This window comes from Aythya ferina, assembly GCF_964211825.1.
Source record: "Aythya ferina genome assembly, chromosome: 4".
Taxonomy (NCBI): domain Eukaryota; kingdom Metazoa; phylum Chordata; class Aves; order Anseriformes; family Anatidae; genus Aythya; species Aythya ferina.
In genome coordinates this window covers 42,154,907-42,171,320 of record NC_140300.1, presented here as the reverse complement: position 1 = coordinate 42,171,320, position 16,414 = coordinate 42,154,907, and the positions used below count along the sequence as shown (strand labels likewise).

At 44.4% G+C, this 16,414-nt stretch overlaps 1 protein-coding gene and 1 long non-coding RNA gene across 4 annotated transcripts in view; one reads left to right on the top strand and one right to left on the bottom strand.

Moving 5' to 3' along the window:
• SMAD1 (SMAD family member 1) overlaps positions 1-8,842 on the bottom strand; it is a 53,179-nt gene extending 44,337 nt beyond the window's left edge. Inside the window, exon 1 of one of the 3 annotated variants that reach the window (XM_084518645.1) lies at positions 8,820-8,842. The gene's annotated coding sequence lies outside the window, so the exon portion shown is untranslated. Of the gene's footprint in view, positions 1-1,363; positions 1,388-1,975; positions 2,182-8,819 lie in introns of those variants that run through there. The other 2 variants (XM_084518642.1, XM_084518647.1) reach the window with 2 other exon arrangements.
• On the top strand, positions 2,359-5,804 carry LOC311436446. The gene is made up of 2 exons (XR_014692861.1): positions 2,359-2,624; positions 2,760-5,804. It is a non-coding gene; the product is annotated as an uncharacterized lncRNA (long non-coding RNA).
• Positions 8,843-16,414: the final 7,572 nt, after the last annotated feature.

Below are 16,414 nucleotides of genomic sequence, written 5' to 3'. Positions count from 1 at the left end.
CATTAATGCTTCAATTTAAAAAAAAAAAAGTCACAAGCCCTTCATTTTTGAAATTTACATCTTTATACCAAGCAACATAACTCACAACTTAATCCAAATATATTGCCACTATTCTAGAACACAGTAAATACTTTTCTGAACCTTTGTATTACTTGTGTACATTCAACTCCTTACTTTGTGTTCAGACTACAGAGGAACACCAAACCTAAACTCATCAGCTTTCAAACATCTGATTTGATACTTAATATTTATCCAGAAACAGAAACATCTCCATCTGCTTATTCAGTCACTTTTCTCAAATGTACTGGATCATCACATCTTCAAGGGTAGACAAAAAGGAAAGCTGAACAGGACAGAGTAGGAAAAAATGTATTTGATTACATACCTAGCGGTTGACGGGACCAAAACTGAAGCAAGGACAAATCCCTACCCTTAGGGTAACCCGATCATGCCTGGAACTGATCCTTTCCAGTAGCTGTGGAAGGCTTCTGAATCACCCAACTGAAGGGAAATTTCTCTCAAGCTCCTACTTACAGCCTGAAGTAAGCCGCAAGGATTTGATCCCTCTGACCTGGGCAAGAACTCCAAAAAGGGCTAGGGAGCTTTCATCATCATACTAACGATCTCCCAGTCCCAGTGAAGAAACAAGTACTCCAAACTCGCACTGAAATCCAACGGGAACTGCTAACAAGCTCCACAGCACTGCTCTCCGATTCAGTGGAAAAATAAAATGAACATTAATCAGTTGCAACTAACAAACTAATCTCCTGTAATTCAGCCGAGCAATTACGGACAATTAAAAGGAAAAAAATAAAGTCGATGTTGACACCCCAAGTTCCCTCACATGATTTGCTCCTATTGTTTGACAGGACAAGGTGCAGACAGCCACGGGAGGACCAGCAGAATGTGCTACAGACACACGCCTGGGGAGAGCAGCAGTCTCTGTGGGCTGGCTTAGCTGCAGCTTTCAGTCTTATCCTCCAGTGCTGCTTAAAAACACGCTGAACTATTGGGGGAAAAAAAAAAACGAATCAAAGTTTTCTCTTTTTGACTGCTCTCCTCTGTGCAAAAGAGATTTGAGGTGTGAGTTATGACATGCGTGAAACAGAGCTATTCCCTCAGCACATTAGTTTCTGGATGTGGTATCTTTAAGCGCTGACACCCATTAAACAATGCCATGCTCCATGCAGAGATCTTTGCCATTTGCTTCTATCTGGAACACACATCTACTCCCCACCTCCATCCAACAATCCCTCTCCTTCCCCAAGTAACGCCGAGACCCCGTTTTACATGCAGCGAACACCGTTTTTTTCCCCTAAAATACACCGAAATAACAATTACAGCTTAAGGATCATCTGTATACCGGAAAGGCAAAGTATAAGGTCAGACCCCGCATCTTCTCCAGACTGATCTGCTAACAAAAGAGCAAGCACAGCAGTCCTTCCTCAGCCACAACTCCCACCGACTCCAGTTGACAAGAAATAAAAATAAAAAGCCGGGATTTGGCCCATTTTTTGGAGGCGTGACGGAGTGTTTCCCCAGCAGGACGTTTCCAGCAGCCCCGGGGAGCTGCGCTGGGGACAGGAGGGCTCGGGCACACGGAGAAGAAACGAGACGGAGGAGGGGAAAATCTCGGGCATCCAAACAGGGAGGAGGACAAAAAAAAAAAAAAAAAGTGAACTTTGCTTGACCTCCGAGCAGAGATTTTTCATTTTAAACGTTAATTAGAAAGAAAGAAAAAGAGGAAAAAAGAGGGGAGGGGGCCGCGCGAAGAAAGGGCGGCAGGGAAGAAGGGCGGCGAGGCGGGCCAGCCGCGCTCCCTCCGAGCCCCGGGGCTTTTTCCCCGCAGCACACAAAGGCAGGAGCCTGCCCTGCCCTGCCCTGCCCTGCCCCGAGGGGTTGGGGTCGGGGTCGGGGTCGGGGTTTGGGGTCCCCTTCCCTCCCGTCCCCCCGAGCCCGCGGCGGCGGCACCTACCCAGAAACTTGGAGCCCGCGCCCCGGCGGGCCGTGCCGCCATCATGCCGGCGAGGAGAGGGCACCCAGCCCCTTCCCCGGGGCCTCGCCCTGCCCGGGGACCCCCGCGGGGACGAAGGCCGGAGGGGAGGACGAGGAGGGCGCAGCCGCCCGCTGAGGCTCGGGGCCGGCCAAGTTGTCGGAGGCTGCGGGGAAGAAGGGGGCCGGGCCGGGCCGGGCGGGGGCTCCCCGCTCGCTGCGCCGCCGCCGCCGCCGGGCAGCCCCGCGCTCGCCCTGCCTCCGAGCCTGGCGTCAGGAGCTCGGAGCCGCCCAGCTCGGACGGATGGACGGACAGACAGACGGACAGACCGGCAAAAGGGATCCTCTCCCAGCGACCGCCCCCCGGGCTGGGCCGGGCCGGGAGCAGGGCGAGCAGCGGCAGGCTGGCAAGTAGCCCGAGTCACTGGCAGCGCGCTGCTCGCCGCTGGCTCTCGCAGGGGATTCACCCCCTGAGCCCCCCTTAATGCCGAAGGTGAAGGTGCGTGAGGTTTCTTCTGTAGGGGAACGAGGTCTCACCCCTGCGGCCCTCTGACATGGAGCCAGACCCTGAATCCGCACGCATCTGCTCCGAGGTGGGTCCAGCTGAATGTGTGGAGCCCGCTTCGGGGAAGGTGAGCTTCGCGACCAGCTGTGGCTGTAGGAATCTTCACTCAGATGAGCACAGCACACGTATGAGTGTAATGAAACATGTTGTTGTTTTTTTTTAACAAATACCTTGGCTTTCACCCAGTCATCATTCCTGGAAGGAGATGCGAAGCATGAAGTGGAAGACTTTTCTACATGAGAAAAGATCACGCGTGATGCATCTGTACTGGCATAATCACATCTATACCTACACCAGTACACGTTTTTGCCTGCATAGGAAGCCCTATGTATGGCATTGACCTCGTTTTAAAGCACAGAGAGACTGAGGCCCTGCAGATTACGGGAACAACAGCAGTCCTGGCTTGGCACATCCATCCTCCCAGGTGTGCGAGGAGTCTGAAGAAACAGAACTGAAATGGCCCAAGGTCAGGAGGAGCACAATGTAACTGAGATACTATCAGTGTAATGAAGACATTTCCAAGCAATGCACAGAAGAAACAAGAGGCTGTTACTGTTTTTGTACCCAAATCAGGGCCAGGTGTCTGGGTGCAGCAGTAGTGACAAGCCCCAAGAGCAGCACCTCAGCGCTCCAGTTTCACACAGAGAAATACGTGGAGAAGGCCTGGGATGGGCAGCAGGCTCCGAGCAGCTACTCAGTGCACGGTTCACACTAAGCAGATATGACAAGACGATAATTAGGGGAGCACTGCAGTTTGTCAGGTGTCTTGTTAGAACCACATTTTTACCTCTTTTGTTGTTGTTAGGGTTGACTGGTTGGTTCGCTTCGGTATGAGAGAATTAAATTATTTTCTACTTAGACTGAGGCTTGGGGAGGATCGCATTAATATGGTCCTTTACCTATAAAGGGCAACAAAATAGCCTGGTGTGGCCTTTTGCTGATGTTTAATAACCTGAACGGCTGTTCTGGACAGGGTTGGTCAGAGGTTTGGTCAGAGCTGGCTTGGTCAGTTGTGAGGGAAGACCTGAGAACAAGCAGAAACAGCGTGCCGCTCCTGGCAGGGCTGCCTTTGTACACAACCAAGTCAAAACTGCAAGTCTGCTGCCTGCTTTAAGACGTGCAACTCACAGGTGACTGTCCAAACCCCTTACTCCATGTGAGCAGTATCAACAAGTGTCTTTCTTACCTGGGAATTCTGCACATTCAACGCCTCCATCTCCATCAGCTACTTGTAATACACCCTAATTAAAATGGAAAGCAGAGAGCACAAGGGCACGTATATCCAGGAATATGGCTTGATGCTACTCCTACAACAGAGATCCTCCTCTGCATAGGGCCGAATAATTGTGCTACCTGAAGATGTTACAGAGGACATTATTTCTTTTTTCATATCCTACTGTGCAATGACATTAGTGTTCAGTCTGCTGCAAGAAAACACAACGTGGGGCTAGGAGCAACGAAGAAGGAGATGAACAGTTTTTTTTGGAAACAGTCTGACTTTTCATCAGATCAGGTGTAAAATCAAATGAAGCCATCAGTTATAAGGCTCATAAGCCTGAACTTTAGTGGAATTGGTGCACTTATGCAGATAAACTTCTAATAAGATTTTCAAAGGCAACATTAATCTCTTAGACACTTTTAAAAATCTCACCAAGCACCTGCCTAATCACCTTTAAAATCTGCCTCTCAAAAACAGCTTGTTAGAAGGCACAGTGCTAAGACACTCATTATATCGCATATTTTTATTCTATTACATCACAAAACAAATATCTAAGAAATGCTGTGATGACAACTGCTACCTCTACTATTAGCTTTTAATCATCCTCTAAAATCAGAGTTTATATGCAGATTATGATTTAGTATTTCTTGTTAACCTCAGCCAGGCAGCATATGTTTCATCTGGCTTATTCACAGGGGTTCCAGGGCTAGCCAGTGCCTTCTGGAGACAGTTTAGCACCAAACACAGTAACTTTGCTTCACCTTTATTTTCACCAGGTTTGTGCCAGAAACTAGAGCTTCGTGGCTAATTAAATTGTATCAAACACATAACTTATTATTTACATTAAAATCACTAGAGTCATTTTCATTTTAGCCATTAGAGTGTTCCCCTAGCGTGGGAAAATATGAGCAGTATTTTCTGAGAGGAGAGGAGCTCTGTCAGGAAGAATAATGGCTTTCTAAGGATACTTGATTTCATAATTTCCTTCTTTCCTGGGCTGGCTGGTAAAAAACAGTACTTATCAGCCTCTGTCCTCCACGGCTTGTCTTCTTCTTTAAATAGGTGAGGTATTAAAGAAGCCTCCCACCCCAGCATTATTAAAAGTGGATATGCAGACTGTTCAGCAGTTACACAAATCTGTTTGGGAAAGATGCCTCAGGCAGAAAACAGCATGTGGGAGAAGGTAAGAAGTATTTTTAAGAGGTCATCATAACTGCAAAGAGCTCAGTACAGTTTTCCAAACCCCTTTGGGTTCAAGGCACTGGCTAGCCCTGGTAGCACAGAGTTGGCTGCTGATTTCCACTGCTGAGAAAGGTGCTTGGGTCTGTGCTGGGCCAAGGTATTTCAGCCCTGCACAGCAGCAGGAGTGCTACGGTGCACATGGGGTGGATGAACTGTGGCCTCCAAAGGCAAACTGAATGGGGCATCAGAATGACAGCAGCCGCTGAGATGTTCACCTGACACCCTGTCCCCATTAAAGAGGACACAGTGGCCCTCCTCTCCCCCCTTTTCCCTGCTGAGTGCTCTGCTGGCACCTGCAGGCAGCTGGGGCAGGGGGAGAGAAGAAGCAGCAGCTGTTCTGTGCCAGAGGTTGATCTGACCGCATCCTCGAGCATCAAGATTCAACATCGCTTACCCTGAAGAGAAGCTTTGAGCTGGCACTGTGTAGGTTGCACACAAACCTAGAGGAAGTAGGCTATAAAGGCCTTGCAGATAGATGTTGTGAGGGTTTTCTGTATATGCCTTCTTCAGTATGTCCAACCATCTACTAAAATGAACCCTTCATGAGTTTGTCCCTGTAGAGTCAAAAGTCTGTTTGGGACCTACCTTTGCTTCCTCACTCACTCACATATGCAAAAAAAAACAAAGAACCCACTTCACTCTAACTTAGAAGTTCTCCTAAACTGGCCTACCATGATTAAGTGGCATTTATAGAGAATAAATGTGGAGCTGATAATTTCCAAAATTATTATATGTATTTTCCTCTGTTGCATTAAATAAAGCTTCTGCTGTAAATCTGTCTGAAAATGCCAGAGAAGTCTTTGATCAGATTGAGCAGGCATTCATCTTTTCCACCCTTGAGATGATGGGATTCAGACCAAAATTCATTACTTGCCTGAGATTAATGTAGCTGGCTAAAGCTGCCAAGATCCTTATTAAAAGTTATGAATCCAAAAGGTTTGGGCTGAGAAAAAGTACTAAGCAGGGCGCTCCCTTATCTCCTTTATTGGTGTCTTTCTCTGTAGGCTCTGATGTAAGGACTTTGCTCCAGCTCTTACCCAAAGAGGAGACACCTAAATTACACCATTGGAAGACTAACAAAATCACATATATTGCATCTAAATGCAGCCTTTCACTTCCATGTTTTGCTAATATTTTGTGACAATACAATGAGCCCATTCTATACAGAGATTAAAAACATAAAAAGGTATCGTGCCTCATTTTCATTCCCCACATAAATAATACTTAGTATAAATCTCGAGGAATTCAGAAACCTCTTCTCAATTTTTTCTGAACTAGTGCAAGAGCTCAGTGTCACTTTTGGCTGCACAAGTCAGCAGTAAAGCAGTCCCCCCTTCCTCCTGCTCATCCCTAACCCCACGTCACCCACCCCCTTTGTGCTGGCACAATTGCTGGTGCAGCTGCAAACTGAACAGGCCTGGGGAACTGATCTGGCTGGGAAAAACAAATGGTTTTCCAAGGGCCCAAGTTCATTTTTAATTTGAATCAGTTCCCTGATCTGTTCACTGTGTGGTTGTCCAAAACCTTGCGTTGAGCCTGTGAAGGGGCAGGGCTGAGGTGGAAGAAAGGGCAAAACTTATCTTTTTAATAGTGTCTTCAGCCAGTTTAAAGTGGCTATGAAACTGATAGACATAGCGAGCTTCTTTTTAAGCAATGCAAAATTCTTTCATTCCGAGCACAGCTGCAAACACAGTGTTAGAAGGACTGTGATAAGCACAGGAGCTGGGCTTACGGGTGAATAAGAGAATGTGAGGAGAAAGAGTGATAGGACTGAGGAATTCAGTGAGCCAGTGTGAGTAAATTAGCATTTAATTAGTAATCCAAAGGCAATGAGTTCTTAGTGAGTTCTCAATAAATGATAGCCATGACAATAAATGTACGTGTATCAGTTTCTGTTTGCGCTTTCAGGAGGAAATTAGCTTGTAAGTTTCAGACATCCTGGCAGGCACACAAAGTGTTGGAAAGGTTGCCCGCGTGTCAAGGGCACTGAGACCAATTTTAAATTCCATTCATTTCTTGCTTGACCAAAAATAGCCAAATTATGACAAACAAGCTGAGTAGATTTAAAAGCAACCCTCTCTAAACTTCATATGTTATTGCACAAATCACAGCTATGAATCCTCATTATAAATAAAAATTGCAAAATTAGGCAGTTAAAAGTTGTGACCAATCAAAATCAATGTTGTCGGTATAATCTTAATTAAGTATTTAGTTGAGGGGCATCCTGACACCTGTCTTTGATTGCACGCTTGTATGCATTCTTTCCAAAAGACCCATCTCATTCAGTGAACAGAACTAATAGTGGTTTTCTCCCCCAGGTTCATGCTGCAGCTCACCATTCTGAAAAGTGTATTTTCAATACTTAGTTGCAAAACTGAGACTTAGCTGATGCTTGTTTACAGCTCATAGCTCATCTCGTGACACAAACGTCATCTCTTCTTTCCCTGAGAAATATCATGTCTCTTCCCAAGTGGACAGGAGCACTACAGCCTCTCAAATAAGGTTCTCTTGTTTTCAGCCCTGACAAAACAATTTATTACTCTTTATTTTTGTGTAATTTTATTATTCTTTTCTATATCTATTTGGCCTTTATTCATGACCAAATCATGCCATGCATACCCAGAGATTTTTCTGTTGTCAGAAGCATCAGAGAGAAGAAAGGAAAGGACTACATGGTTTACTAACACTTAGGAAAGCTGTTTTGTAAATCTCACAGTCAATGACTCTTTAAAATTAGGGAGGGAAAAAAAAAAAAAGAGAGAAAACTAAGGTACCTACATGTGCCTCTGCACACAATCAGGTATAAAGTAGTTTTCAGCGTAAAGCATTTTATCTGGATGCCGAAAAGTATCGCTTTTACAGACAAGGATCAAATATTCAGTATGGATATCACCACGGAAAGTCCCCAGATAGCTGCAAATAGCAAGAGATAGCGATGCTGCCTTACTCCAGCTGAAAACCTGCAACCAGAAAGCGGCCTCACAGCCAATGTGCAGCTGGTCCAGCTCCTGCAAAGTCCAGTCGCACAGCACGTGACCCCCACAGCCCAGCTGCTCATGTTCCTAAGGCTTTCAGCACCTAGAAGATGGCACTGATAGGGAGTCTGTAACCCTGATTAAGCAAAGCATACGCTTGTCAGAGAGCAACCAGATGGAGGAGTACAACAATTTATGGCCTGCAGTTAGACAGTCTTGCACTGTGATCTCATCAAATCTTGCACAAAATAGGTCAGGCTTGGTCAGTGCTCAGATAAGATACATGCCAGGGAAAACACAGATAGTGTAAGAAACAGTTTAGGACTCAGATTTAGGATTCAACTGAGAACTGCTAAGGTATTATCCCAATTTTAGGCTACACTCACGGATGTCTGAGGTAGCCCAGAGTGGTCCTGGTTTGTCATATGTGAAGGGCATTGTGTTGCTGGGACCATGTTTCTCATTTTTCAGATGAGAAATAAAATTACAGTCATGCCTTGTGATTAATTAAATAAATCACTCTTGGTTTTGCTTGTGGACATGGCATTTTCAGAGGCAACATAATAGAGAAAGGGAGCTCGTTTGGTTTCTGTGATCCTGGTATAACCTGCCAGCCCTCTCTTTTCAGAATCCCATTCTAAAGCCTCTCAATATTAGATCCAAAAGCAAGAAATTTGAATTGCTGTAAGACTGCAAGCATCATGAGAACTTTCTAGCAATGTGTGCAGAAACAAAGCACATCACATAACCTATTCTCTTAGAGACATTCCCTCTCCTTTACATTCACATTTCCCACCCATTCACACTAACAATTAGCAACCTTTACCTCAACTGATTTCCACAGATTCTGTTCTAACGTGCGTTCATCCTTAGGTTTGTTTGAAGCTCCTTGGTTCCAATCCTGTATCTTTGCCTGCAAAACAGTATACACATAAAATTCTACGTATAACTGTCATACACTAACAAAACATGCAAAGTTTCATCTTCAAATAATTAAAGACAGCGACAACTATGCTTCTTGGGGAATCAAGTAGTCAGAATATAATTAACCAAACTGAAATTTAGCTGGGACAACAAAATGACACCAGTGGCTTGTGAGTAAAATGCCCATGAGGACTCTGGTAATTCCAAGAGGTCAGGGCTCCTATCACCTTCACAGTATACTGTATCCACAGAGGGATCACTGAGGCCCAGATGAATTTATAAACCTCCCATTCTCTCTATGTTGTATTTAGCTGTATCAGTCTGCAGAAGAATTAATTTCTGTATTTTTTTTAGCCTGAAAAGCATTCACATATTTTGTGCTTTCTTTGTTTCGATTTTTGTTTTACCTTGCCTTGTGTTCATTCATCTTTGACAAAAGTGAATCAGAGAAGCAATGCCTGCCTTATCGTTGATTTGTGGTGTATAATCTTGTTAAATACAGATCACTGGTCTCCTCGTTACTACAGTGCCATTTATAACAGGCAATTATCCCTGCATGGTGCAGTTCTCGTGATCTAGTGATTGTAAATGCTTGTTATCAGTGCAGAGCCAGCTAAATGCTGTGTGTTTCTCTTTAAAGCTGATTTGATTTTCCAGTGCTGTCATCCTTGAAGTTCTCCCTAATGCAGCTCAGTTCTCAATTTGCACACACCAAGAGAGGTCCTTTTGATGTGACGTGCATGGGGCAGAACTGGTGCATTGCTCCCACCTGCTCCAGGCAAGGAGTGCAGTACAGAAAGAAGAAAAGCAGCACATTTTCTCTGGGAAATCTCCAGCCATTGCGTTATATTGAAAGGAAGCCCTACTAAAGGCAGTGACCACATGCAAATGCCAAAAGAAAGGGCAAGGGGGTATGGAACACAGTGGCACGGTCCACAAAAGGGAAGTGTACCAAAACATGCTAGTTGGTTTTAAAATTAGTTGGAGTAGATGCAAAGAAGCCTAAGTCTTAATGACCTCAGTTCCATAATATGCCACTAATTAGCTCTGTGATGAATAAATGGGAATAAAATAAGGAGCGACAGGCTAGGTCAGCCAGTGGTTTGCCAACCCTTGTCTTGTCTTTCCTACCTGGGCCTGTATGTGATGCTTTTTTAATTACCTGTGCTATCTTTTAATAGTAATCAGGACTGGAATTGCATGTGCTACACGTTGTACAAACGTACACAGAAATATTCCACTTGCTCTTTGATCCTGTAAAGCACGGGAAGAGCAGCTCCTCCCTGCTGATACCTGTGCAAGTCCTTCTGGTGGGTAAGAACATGCTTACTTTTTTCTCTGCCAGCCATCTCTCTGCCTCCTGATGTCCTAACCCAGTAAGCCCTACATTTGTTTCTCCCCTGCCTCTTTCTGCAGCCTACGTTGTGCCTGTTCTGCTTCCATGATTATTTTTCTCCTCTGTGTATTTGCTTCCCTGCTCTCACTCCTAAGATTTTGTTCTCTCTCTCCTTCCTTCCCACATAATGAAGACCTCATTCATTTCCTCACTATAACAAAGGAGCATCTCATTCACCCCATTCACATTTTAGGAGTGTAAAAAACTGACAATACAATGGCCTTGAGTTCCCTATTCCTCTAATGAACAAGGGAAGTGTGACCTTAATCTATCAATACACTGCTTACGTGTTGGGTGTGCTGGAGGACCCAAAATACCTGTTGGAGGATGGATGCCCTCTCTGTTCTGGTGGGTCTTACCAGAAGTAGAAACCATTGGTGTACAGCACTAATGCTCAGGTCACAGGCCTTCCACACTACCAGGGAGAAGCAGAAACAGCTGAAGGTAGCCACAAACCTGTTAGTAAACCAACTGAGTTTCCTGAGCACAGCACTGTAGTCCCTCGTGTAATTTCAATAACATGCGTTATGGAGAGGTAAAGAACTTAAGCCTCTGCAGTTTTTCTGGAAGTTAACTGTTTCTTAGTTAATTATTCCCAAATGCCTCTCTCCTCCTTAAAATCCATCAGGCTTCCTCAGACCCAAAAGGATCTGTACTTCCAGGATTCCTAGGTATGTGATACATTTCTCTACACCCAGAGCAATGGTACAGACCCCCAGATCACCTTGACATACATCATAAGCAGCCAGTCAGCACTCAGAAACCTCTCTGAAACACTAGGGGTTTGCTGAGCAGGCTGTTGCAGTTGGTCCCACAGCACAGAACCACCCACAATTGTTTGGTGCTCTTCTTGCTACCGCCTAGCTATCCCTTGTGCGTGTCCTGGTTGGGAAGGGCTCCCTTCTCCTACTAAAACTCATCAGCCCAGTGGCTACCAAGAATGCAAATGTAGCAAAAGGACTACTAGCACGGCAAGTTACGGCATCACTGGGATCTGGACAAGGTCAGATCAATGTCCTTGTGTTAACAAAAGGGATGACTACACTGCGCTAATGAGACCACTCCAGCAACCTGAATGATCAAGGTGTACAAGCCATCAAGGAGAAAGCACCCTGCAGGTACGCAGGTGTTGCTTATGCAGGGGTGGGGCAGAGCAATAACACTTCGGAAAGAAGGCCAAGGCTTTTAAAGAGACCGTGCTTAGCTCACCAGAAATAAATAAATAAATAAATAAAAGAAAAAAAAAATAAGGCTTTGCCCTAAGTAGGAGTGCCGTAGTTCTCTTTGCATCATTAGTCTGCCTTCCATTCATGATCAGTTCTTTAATTAGCAGGCAGGCATCTGCCAAGCTGTGGGCAGCTGGGAGGACTTCAGCCCTTCACCAGCGGGGCCGGCGTGGTGTGCCTTACAGAGCTTTCCTCCCATTTCTGTTTGATTAGTGCTGTGTTCCCTCTTAGTCACGTTTTCTGAAAGGTTAGAACAAATGACAGCTTAATTCTCATCTGTTGGTCATGCCTACATGGGCAAACATACAGCAAACATCCTAACCACAGAACCTTTTTCCTCTTCACTGTAAGGAAAGTGGTGGCAGCCTTCTAGCCGTAGCAGGCATGAAAGTAGGCACAGTTACACGATGGTACCAGCAGGTCTTGTGAACCCAGAGCCTTGCTTTCAGCAAGGCAGACACGATAAAATCTTTCCTCTTTCTTCAGCAACATGACTAATAAATGTAGAAATTCCCTTCTCCTCTCTCCTGTTGCCAGTACCTGTCTTATCTCCGGTTCTTCCTTAGACACAACTTCAAACATGACAGACATGTCTATACTGAGAACAGGCAACCTTCGTTCTGGCAGGAGATCCACGGCACATCGCAGCTCGGCTGAAGCTGAAGCTGAAGGCTTGGCACCTACAAAACGCCTGCTCCTGACTCCCTGCTGGCCTGGGGCCGCTCTGCTCTGCATCATGAAGGCAGCTGCAGCTCCACTTCAGGCTTCTTGCCGCAGCAGGTGCACGACCGACAGCACGTGGCAAGCATTTATGAAACGGGCCAGCCACTAAACACTACACCCGGGCAGTACAGGAGACCGTCCTGAAGCCTGCCCGGAATCTTGGCAGCATTTCCCAGAGATCAGCTGCAAATTACTAGAGGTGGGTACTGCGTGCGCGCTGTAGGCAATAAATAAGAGTGATTTTAAGGGATGGCGTACATCGACAAAGTAACACCTCTAAGAATAGAATATAATCACAGGCATAAGCAACAGAGACCAGTAAAACTGAGGCAGACCTAGGGAGTGTCTTGCAAGTCTATGTAGTTGCATTACTTTAACCAACAAAATCCAAAGAATGCAAAGGGCTACCACTATACTAAAACCACTCAGATAACTTCCTAGTTTATTGTTTCCAAAGATCACAGTACCTATACCCAATCTCGAGCTCCCAGAACACTCCCAGACATTTCAGCCGCATACCAGAGTGAGATACGGGCATTCATCAGGCTCCCACTTTGTCTGTCACTATGGGGGAAGAAACACTGGTGCATTTGCTGAGGGGCAACCACAGCATGCTTTGGCCAGGCCCCTGGTCTAGAGGACTGGGAGGCCATGAGCATGCTTGTCACTCAAGCCATTTTTACTGACTTTACTTTAGTGACTCTTACTTACTATCTGCTCCATCCCACGTGCCAGCTTTCTATCAAGGGAAAGAAGTTAAACCAACCAAAGCTGGTGTTTCTTGAGACCTGACTCTAATTCAGTGTGAATCAGCAGGAATTGTCCAGTGACTTACAGAGATCAGATGCTTTACAAGTGATGGATATATCCATTTTAGAGCCACACTATTTTTTTCCCTTTTTTAATACTTTAGAGCTTCCTTGGGGTGATTTTTTATTTTGAAAAAAAGTAAATACTTTGTTTTTGTGTTGATGACAAGCAAAATAACCAAACTCCCTGAATTAATAAAGGATAACAGCCTACTCATATTTTGGCCCCAAAATCTGAATTTTGCAAAATCAAGCTTTTTTTTTTTCTTCTTCTTTTTTTTTTTTCTTTTCCAGAGACCAAATGTTTTTCCTATGAGTATTTATTTATTTATTTCCAGTGCAAGTGGTTATTAGGAAAAGAAATCTGGTTGCATTGCCTACTAGGCAAACACTGAACCTTTGTGTGTACAGAGGAAAACCTGCAGGCAACAGTGGTAAGTAGCAGAAACAAAGCAGCTATATCCCAAACCAGGCACAAACACCACAGTACTATGTGTTGTGAAACAAGTCGTGGTCATGGGCCAATACTGAGATTTCTCAGTGAGGAACACAGTATTTCTGCACCATGTGAAGGAAGAATTAGGACATAGTTTACACAGGTTTAAGCATTTCCATGTTTTACCTGCCCACATTCTTAACCCAGCAGGTTATGTGTCAGCTCTGGCATGGAGATCCTCTCAGTAGGACGATATCTGCTTTATATACATCGCATTATCAACAGAGCTTTCTAGTTTTTGCCATGTTTCTGCCTGCTTTCTAAGCAGAGCTGGCTCATACCCTGTAGTGCAGCAAAAGCAACAGTACTGTTGCTTCTTATTCGTGGGTGCCTTTGCATGGAACAACAGCAACAAAAAATCAGTACTCTAACCAGGGAATTGTCTTGAGACACCTCGCTGGAAAATGCTGGGGCTTCAACATTCCTCTAAAAGCCCTCTCCTCTTCAACAGTATTTCCTCAGCGCTGTAAGATGCCTACACTCAGCTCACACTAACTGGAGTCCCCTGAACAGGCACAACTATTTCTCAGTGGGAAGCTGAGGAAGAGATGCCACGGTTGCTGCTCTCCTCATCATCTGCAATCTCTCTGCTGGCTCAAGATCTTCCATCAGATGCAGCTCCAAGTTGTCTTTCACCCCCTCCCATCTGCAGCAGAGGAGCTGCCTGACTGCAAGGGAGAGGCCCAGACACAGTCAAAAGGGAGCACGGCTGTGTTGTACCGCGGTTTGGGGCTCCACTGGATGAAGCGAGGCCCAAATTATGTACGCTGCTTCCAGGTTTGTGCTTTTAGAAAGAAGTCTGCCCAAGTCCTGCTTTAGGCACCTCTGCATTATTTCGATACAGCCCAGAATGGTTATTAGAGAGAGGCAGATGTCTGACCTCACTGATCATGTAACATCAGAAGTAGCTTGACCATATAAAACAATACTAATACAGGAAACCACAGGTAATAACAAAGTGGATGAGCTACTTCTAAGTTCTTTTAAATTTCTCTTGTTGCATGATATTAAACTTGCAGCATCACATTAAAAGTTATAAAATAGGGTTTAGCCCTGAACAAACACTCCTCACTTACACTAAATAAGTAAATAAGCACTGAATAAGCACCCAAGAAATACATTTTTCTCAAGGCATAATTCATTTCTACAAAATAATACCACGGAGAGCTGTAGCATTATTACCAGCCTGCTTCAGTAGGTGATGGCATTTCTTCTGCAATTCTTTTCTGAACCCAAAACAATTCCTGTCTGCATGAATCCCCCCTGCTCTACTCCAAGGGTCAATAAGATGATTTGCTGGGATACTACCTCTACAGTGAAACATTCAGTTGGCATTCATAAATGTGTTTGTGGGGCAAGCTTTCATGGGTATATCTATAGAATATATTTTGTGCAGGTGACCATTTGCTTCAACTCGTGCTCCAAGCTGACTTGAAGTCCTGCAGCTTCATTGTCATGGTGCTGAGCTGAACCTGTAAGAACTGCTGAAAGGCTTAGAACCGGTGTCAGGTTTGTGCAGCTCTATAACTTTGCTGGCTAGTTCATAGCAAAAAGGCACACGGCCACAATGTACCATCCCATCTTTGAAGCCTTCCCATCAGAGGACAGCTATTTGTTCTTCATCATCATCCACAGAAGTTTGAAAAAAGTGGAAAGACTCCTATGAAGCTCAGAGGGATGCTAGAAGAGGCCTTAAGGCTTCTCTGTGACCTTTGCTAACCTAGAATCTCTTAAAATATACTTCAAAAAAATTAAAACTAATATTCTCCTTTATGGGAACGGCAGTTGTCCAAGCTAAATGAGGTCAGTTTATAGCTTAAAAATAGCTTCTTAAACTGCATGGTTAACCAATCTACCTCAAATTTTAAAGCATTAGGCAACCACATGTTGCCCCAAAGTGAATGACCACTAGCTAATTCCAATCAACTATAAAGCAGCACTGTATTTTACACTATCTGTTTATATTATACAGAGTTGAATTTGTGGTTCTGCCAAACCTGGGGTCATAGCAGAGTAGGAATTTGGTAAGAGTTTCAAACAGATCAAAGAGAAGAAAAAATACATGAAAATTCAGAGTTTGGCCAGTGACAAAAGCAAACTAGATTTTTTTTTCTTTCTTAACAGAAAAGATTGTGTTGTCCTTATGAGCAGAAATAACAAGATGAAGGTAGAGAAAAAACTGTTTTTCCAAACTGTCACATATGTAAGATATTGTCAAGCCTTGAAATTTTGCTGTCTCTAGACTTTTTTTTAACCTACTGTCGCTTTTGTATGTGCATTAAGTCTATTCCTCTCACCCAGGAAAAGCAAATACTGGGCTCTGAATACTTTACAGCTTCATGCTAGAAGAGGCCACAGATGGGGAAGCAGTTTGATCAATGTGGGAGGGATCAGCCCAAAATAACAGTAAGATATATTATACCATCAAAAAATGGCATGTCTGGAAGGAAAGTTTTGAGCATAAATTAATACTGACCTTAGCCAGAATAACTTGCTCTCTTCAACATCTGCAGCTGTGTAGTTACTAGGGAGTTATCTGGCTTCATGTGCTTGTTTCACATCTGTCAACTAAATCAGAGATATAAATATAAAAATCTAGCACAAAGGGACAGAATATGTATTTGTGACACTCCCTGAAGGACTTGGGGTCTTTAAGCTAACAAAGATACTACCAAGGGACACAGGTATAATACTGTGACAGGTATAATATTGGTCCAATATTGTGCCTGCTCCACTGTGTCATCAAAAAACTGCATCTATTTCCCTCTGATGAGCTCTGAAACTTCCAAACATGGGTAACCAGAGCTACAGTATATGAGACAATACGTTTGGCATAGATCTATGAAA